Below are 7,395 nucleotides of genomic sequence, written 5' to 3'. Positions count from 1 at the left end.
GCAAAGGGTTTGTCAATTTTATTTATCTTTCTTTTCAAAAGACCAATTCGGTTTTGTCGATTTTTTTTCTATTCTTTTTGTATTGTTTTGTATTTTTTATTTCATTTATCTCCTCTAATCTTTATTATTTTCTTTCTTCTTCTACCTTTGACTTTAATTTGTTTTTCTTTTTCTAGTTTCTTGAAGAATAAAGTTATGTTGTTAATTTGAAATCTTTTAAACATTTATAACTATAAACTTCCCTCTTAGCACTGCTTTCACTGTATCTAACTTTTGGTATGTTCCTTTTTTTTTTTTTTTTCTGAGGAAGATTCACCCTCAGGTAACATCTGTGCCAGTCTTCCTCTATTTTGTATATAGGTCACCACCACAGCATGGCTGATGAATGGTGTAGGTCTGCACCCGGGATCTGAACCCATGAACCTGGGCCTCCAAAGTGGAGTACATGGAACTTAACCACTACACCACGAGGCCGGTTCCTGGTATGTTGCATTTTTATTTTCACTTGTCTGAAGGTATTATCTAATTTCCCTTGTGACTTCTTCTTTGACCCATTAGTTGTTTAAGAGTGTGTTGTTTAATGGCACATATGTGTGGATTTTCTAGTTTTCCTTGTGCTATTTATTTCTATTTTTATACTATTGTGATTGAAAAAGATACTTTGTGTGATTTTAATCTTCTTGAATTTGTTAAGACTTGTTTTGTGGACTAATACGTAGTCTATCCTGAAGAATGTTTCATGGATACTTGAGAATACTTTATATTCTGCTGTTGTTGAGTGGAGTGTTCTGTATATGTCTGTTAGATCCAGTTAATCCATAGAGTTTTCAAGTCCTCTATTTTCTTATTGATTTGTCTGGTTATATTATTGAAAGTGGAGTACTGAAGTCTTACTATTGTTATGTTGTTGTCTATCTCCCTTGTTGTCTATCTCCCAAACTTCTGTCAAAGTTTGCTTTATATAATTAGGAGCTCTGAGGTGAGGTGTATAAATATATGTAGTTGTTATATCTTCATGGTGAATTGACCATTTTTATCATTACACAATATCCTTCTTTGTTTCTGGTAACAGTTTTTGTTTTAAAGTCTAATTTGTCTGATATCAGTGTAGCTACTCCTGGCCTTTTTGGTTATCATGTGAATGGAACACCTTTTTCCATCCTTTCACTTTCAGCCCATGTATGTCCTTAGATCCAAAGTGAGTCTCTTGCAGACAACATATAGTTGGATCCTGTTTTTTAATCCATTCAGACATTTAATTCATTTACATTTAAAGTAATCACTGACAGAGAAGGACTTTCTCTCTTGTCATTTTGTTGTTTTCTGTATGTCTTGTAGCTTTTAGTCCCTCCTTTTCTCTCTTCCTGCCTTCCTTTGTATTTTGTTGATTATTTTGGTAGTAATATGCTTTGATTCTTTTCTCATTTTCTTTTGTATACATCCTATGTATATTTTTCTTTGTGGTTACCATTGCAATTATATAAAACATCTTAAAGTTGTATCACTCTATTTTAAGCTGATAACAACTAAACTTCAAGCACACAGAAAACTCAACTCCTTTACAGCTCCACCTCCTGTTTTGTCAATATCACAAATTACATGTTTATATGTTGTATGCCCATAAAATATTAATTTATGGTTATTTTTAAATGTTTTTTCATTTAAATTCTATGCGCTAAAATTACAATAGTACAGGTTACTATATTTGTCCATGTATTTACCTTTATGAGAAAACCTTATATTTTCATATGGCTTCATGTTACTGTCTACCATTGTTTTATTTCAACTCAAAAAGCTCCCGTTAGCATTTTTTGTAGAGCGAATCTAGTGGTAATTAGTTCCCTCAGCTTTTGTTTATCTGGAAAAGTCTTAATTTCTCCTTCATTTTTCAAGGACAGTTTTGTCAGATACAGTGTTCTTATTTGACAGTCCCCCATCCCTACACTTTGAATATATTATCTTATTCTCTTCCGGCTTGCAAAGTTTCTGTTGAGAAATGTGATAATCTTATGGAAGCTCTCTTTTTTGTGACAAATCACTTTTTTCTTGCTGCTTTCAAGATTCCCTGTTTGTCTCTGACTTTTGACAGTTTCATTATGTGTCTCAGTGTGATTCTCTTTGGATTTATTCTACTTGTAGTTCTTTTAGCTTCTTGAAACTGTATGTCAATTTCTTTCCTCATATTGGGAAGTTTTTGGTCATTATTTCTTCAAATAAGCTTTCTGCCCCTTTCTCTCACTCTTCTCCTTCTGGGGTTCCTATAATGTTTATATTAGTCTACTTATAGTGTCTCTCTTTGCTTTTCTTCATTTTTTTTTCTTGTTGCTCCTCTGAGTCAAATTTCAAATGAACCGTCTTTAAGTTCGCTGCTACTTTCTTCTACCTGAGCAAGTGTGATGTGTTGAACCTCTCTAATCAGTTTTTCGGTTCAGTTACTGTATTTTTCAACTCCAGAACTTCTGTTTGGTTCATTTTTATAGTTTCTAATTCTTTGTTGATATTCTCATTTTGTTCATGTATTGCTTTTCTTATTTCATTTAGTTATCTATCTGGTTTCTTTTTTAGCTCATTGAGTATGTTTATGGCAGTTATTTAAAATTCTTCCTCAGGCAGTTCATAGATCTACATTTCTTTAGGGTCAGTTTGTAGAGTTTTATTTTGTTCCTTTGATTGGGCTATTTTCCTCTCTTTCTTTGTATGCTTTGTAATTTTTTGCTAAGATTTGGGCATTTGAAAAAACAACCATCTCTCTTGGTCTCTGTATACTGGCTTCATGCTGGAGAAGATCTTCACCAATCAAACCCTCCTGGAAGTTCTAGGAGCTTTAAACCTTTTCTGATCTCTTGCTCCCCCTGGAGTGCAGAGGAGTGCAGAACTGCCACTCTAATGTGCTGCTCGTCTCTATTTTCAGGAGCTTCCAAACTCTGTCACTGGTTCCGTCAGCACCTTGAGTCCGTCAAGACAGAATCCAGTCCCTCAGGCACCCCCCTAGACAAGACAGAACACTGGATGCACAGTCCATTCTTTTCTTTCTGTTCCAAGGGAGGAGCCCCAGTATGGGGCAGTTTCCTCCTAGTTGCTCCCCGCTAATCTGTGTAGGGGGAGGCAAGAATGAACACACCAATGCTGTGAATTTTTCTACCCCTTTTTCTTGAATCCTTTCTTAGTTTTACAAAGGTCTGGGTGCTGTAGCTTCTCAGCTAGTCTCTAGAGCTTTTACAAAACTATTCTGATCCATATATTGTTAACTTGGTGTCTCTGTGGGGGAAAGAGGGCCTGTAGTTTTCTAGTCCTCCATCTTGTTGATATTACTTCCCTTTATATTTTAAACTTTTATCTTTTGTTTGAATATTTTACTTCAACTATTTATTAATTTTTATAATTTAAAAAAGTAAGGATAATTTCATTTTGGAAAAGGAAAATGCCAGATTTGGTTTTTGAGGATTTTTAAAAAGCATTTTAGCTTCTAACTGTCTAAGGCTTCTCTCCCTGCCCTTTATCAAACTTTGATATTTGGGCTACATTACCTTGCACATGGATATTCTGTTTTCTTGTAGGCTCTGGAACAATGTACAAGGTATGGGAATGATATGTCCTTTGAAGGCTTGCAAAATTTCTTTTCTAACACATTCTGGCACTAATTTTATTATTTTTTATTCTTAATAGACTTTATTTTTTAGAGTAGTTTTAGATTCAATGCAGAATTGAGTGAAAGGTACAGAGATTTCCCCTACACCCTCTGCCATTACACATAAACAGTATTTACCATTATCAGCTTGCACCAGGATGGTCCATTTGTTACAATCAAAGAACCTACATTGACACTGAAGCACCGAGGTTAAGTAATATGGCAATGTCTCATTGTTAGCCAACAAAGGGAATGAGGTTTGAACTCAGGCAGTCAGGGATCCCGGCCCCCTAGCTCTTCACAGCCCCACCATGTTGTGTTCAGTAGTACATTTCAACATGGGGCTAGATTCAAAATTATTGGACCATTTTGCCACCTCCTGTTAACAGGTAACCCAAAACGCTGGGCAGATTCCATTGCCAAGAAACAAGAGTTCAAAGTAGTAAAGGAAATAGCCCCAAGAAGAGAACTTATTAGTCCTGACTATGACCAATGAGGGCTGCTGCCATGGGCAGTGGGCAAACACCTACACAAAATGTTGGTAGCTCAGGGCAGCTGGAGAGGGAACAGCATGCTGAGGAAGCTTTCTGTGAGAGGATTGGAGGCCAGCGCTTCACCTCTGCTGTAATGTCACGCCAGGAACTACCACCAGGGGCTCCATCGAATATAGACACAGGGCTTTTGGTGGTCTGATGCTAGATGTGATGCCTGGCCAAGGTCACGAACAAGCTCAGGAGACCTGAGGGACTGTTATTCCTCTGTCAGGCTCCTAAACACCCTGTAATCGTCGGGATAGGCAAAGTCACACTGTGGTAACAAATAACCCTGAAATAGCATAGGCTTAACACAGTAAAGCTGTATTCTCCCTTAACCCAGAGTCCACACCATGTCTAGATGACACTCTCGATGCAGGGACTCCACTGTGCAGGCCGCACTGATCTTGGGACTTCATTGGGATTGCTGCAGTGGGGAAGCAGGAACTGGAGGGCCCAGCACTGTCAGTGAGAAGCTTCAGCTTGGAATTGATGTTCATCAGTTCTGTTCACAACCCGTGGGACAAAACTGGTCACACGGTCTCAGCTAACTACTAATGGGGCAGGAGCTGGCTAAGGTCAGCACCAGAAGTTTCTACCACAACTCTGACACCTGACTGATTTGAGGAGAAAGGTAAAAGATGAAGTTTGGCATATTTTTCTTTCTTTTTCTTCCTGAAGGACAACTTACTACAGTGAAGTGCACAAATCTTGACTGCACAGTGTGATGAAGTTTTACATATGGACATACTTGTGGAACCAGCACCTAGATCAAGAAATGTCACACTCACAGCTCCTCAGAAGGCATCCTGGAGCCTGGTCCCAGGCAACTGTCCCCAAATCTCCACTCTGAGTTCTAACACTATATACCAGTTTTGCTTGGTTTTGTATTTTATATAATGGAATCCATAGTTATGTGCTCTTTCATGTGAATGAAAACTCAATACTATGCCTGTGGGATTCATCCACATTGTTACAAAGATTAGTAGTTTGTTCTTTGTTGCTGTGTAGTATATCATTGCATTGTTAAAACACTACCATTTAATTAATCTTTCTATTATTTAAAGACATTCGTGTTGTTTTCCGTTTGGAGCTGAAAACACAAGTAACGTTGTTGTGAGTATTCTCGACTGTAAAGTTGGGGGAGATGGCCGCCCGTTGCTGTGGATTACACACGCGGTGTGGAGTTGCTGGTTCACAGGGTTGGTGTTGACCTTCGTTAGATGCTTCCTCGTGGTTTACGAAGTTGTTGTACCGGTTTTGCTCCCATCAGCGGGGTGTGAGGGGTCCAGTTGCTCCACATTCTCAGCAACACTTGATATTGTTATTTTAGTCACTCTGGTGGGTATGATATAGTATTTCATCGTGACATTAATTTGTATTTCCCAAGTTATGGTATTAGGTACCTTTTCATGTGTGGATTGACTATCTGGATAGTCCCTTTCGTGAAATATCTAGTCAAGTCTTTTGCCAGTTTTTAATTGAGTTGTCTGTCTTTTTCTTATTGATTTGTTCAAGTTCTTTACATTTTCTGGTCACAAGCCCTTTATTGAATAAAAGGCAACTTTTGTGGGTTGTGTTTTCATTCTTAACAGTGTCTTCCGATGAATAGAAGCTCATTCTAATGAAGTTCAAATTTTTGACATTTTCTTTTCTGTTTAGTGTTTGGTGGTATTTTGATATTGTTATAACCAGGCAAACATAAATAACCAAGGCCTCCTTGTCCATTATCCTCAACCCCAGGGAACTCCCAAAGGGACTAGCAGCAAATGGACCCTAAATTTCCTTATTCATAGCTCAGCCAGTGTCTAATCATCACCATGTCAGGGGTGACTCTTCTGTTGGTAGAGAGGAAATGGAAGCAAGAGAAGGGAGACGGAGACCACCTTGCCTGGACAGCCCAGCTTCTTCCAGGCCTGCTTGGTGCCGTGAGGCAAGAAGCAGGAAGTGAACGCAGAGGTAGCAGATTATGGATCTTACCTCCTAAAGTCCATGAGTCTTGCCTGCAATAACCAAGGGCTGATCGATGGCTCATACTCAAATCCATCAAGCTAGGGGGCGGAGTCAAGATGGCGGCGTAGGCAGACTCTGAACTCACCTCCTCCCGTGGACACAGCCAATTTACAACTACTTGTGGAAAAATTACCCCTGAGACAGAACTGAAAACTGGATAAGAGGAACTCCTGCAACAACGGACAATCCTAACTGGGGTAGAAGAGGCAGAGACTCCCTTCCAGAGAGGAAAAACGCCGCCTTCACAAGCCGCCAGCGTCACGGCCGCCGGGAGCAGCTCACAGGTACACAGCCTCCCTGGAGGCGCGGGGTGGGGTCCTGAGCCAGGGAGCGCCCCCGCTGTGGGCATTTTGTGGACCCAGCACAATCGACACCAGAGGCATAATATCTGACTGTGCCTGCTACTAAAGCATTGAGTAGCACCCCCAGAAAACCCGGTTCACAAAGAAACTAAAACTGGCTCTTAAAGGGCCCGCGCACAAACTCACCCGTTCCAGAAAGCATCCTAAAATCACCAGAAAGAAAGGTGCACAGTGCTTCGGTGACAAGAGACTCACCTAATAGGCCCTGAGTGCATCTCGGTGAGGGGTGAGACCTCTCCGGGGACTGGGACATTGGCGGTGGCCACTGTTGTGGCCTGGTGTGAGCGTGCTGACACAGACACCATTGGAGTTCTCCCTGAGACCTGCTAGCCCAGGGTCTGCTCCACCCGCTAGAGCACCGATTTAATCCAGCTCAGCCAGGGCAGGCAGCCCACCCTAGAGACTGGCCCCACCCAACAACAAGCCCTCAGGCAACGTGTGGGCCTGCATAGATTGGTGACTGGATGCTCTGCAGCCTGGCAACTGAGCTGACTTGAGCGGGGCAGGGTGTGCACAAGGAGCGGGTGGAGAGAGTGGGGCGGTGGCGGAGTGTGTGGGGCTCCCGCCTTGGAGAGACTGGGTCCGCTTGGGGAGGTCGGGGCGCTCACGCGGGGCAGGACTGTGTTGACTGTGTGTGTGGACCTGTGGGCAACAGGGCTTGTCAGCTGCAGAAGACTTGTGCTTCTCAAAGACCCACATAGGAGGTTTGCCCCACCTTCCAAAGCCTGAAACAATTGGGTGCTCCTGTGCCTGAGGGCAGCCCCACCCAGCTGCAATCCTCAGAGAGCTGACAAGAGACCTAATAGGCTAGAGGTTTACAGCAATTGTAAGGCCCTGAGCCTAACAACCTGCCACACTG

At 41.4% G+C, this 7,395-nt stretch overlaps 1 long non-coding RNA gene across 1 annotated transcript; it reads left to right on the top strand.

Moving 5' to 3' along the window:
- Positions 1-348: 348 nt before the first annotated feature.
- Positions 349-5,753, top strand: LOC147917154 (uncharacterized). Its single transcript, XR_015552378.1, has 2 exons — positions 349-482; positions 4,843-5,753. It is a non-coding gene; the product is annotated as an uncharacterized LOC147917154 (long non-coding RNA).
- Positions 5,754-7,395: the final 1,642 nt, after the last annotated feature.

The sequence above is a fragment of the Ceratotherium simum genome, chromosome 5, assembly GCF_057802395.1.
Source record: "Ceratotherium simum simum isolate JZ-2026a chromosome 5, ASM5780239v1, whole genome shotgun sequence".
Lineage (NCBI taxonomy): Eukaryota > Metazoa > Chordata > Mammalia > Perissodactyla > Rhinocerotidae > Ceratotherium > Ceratotherium simum.
This window is presented reverse-complemented; position numbering and strand designations above follow the sequence as displayed.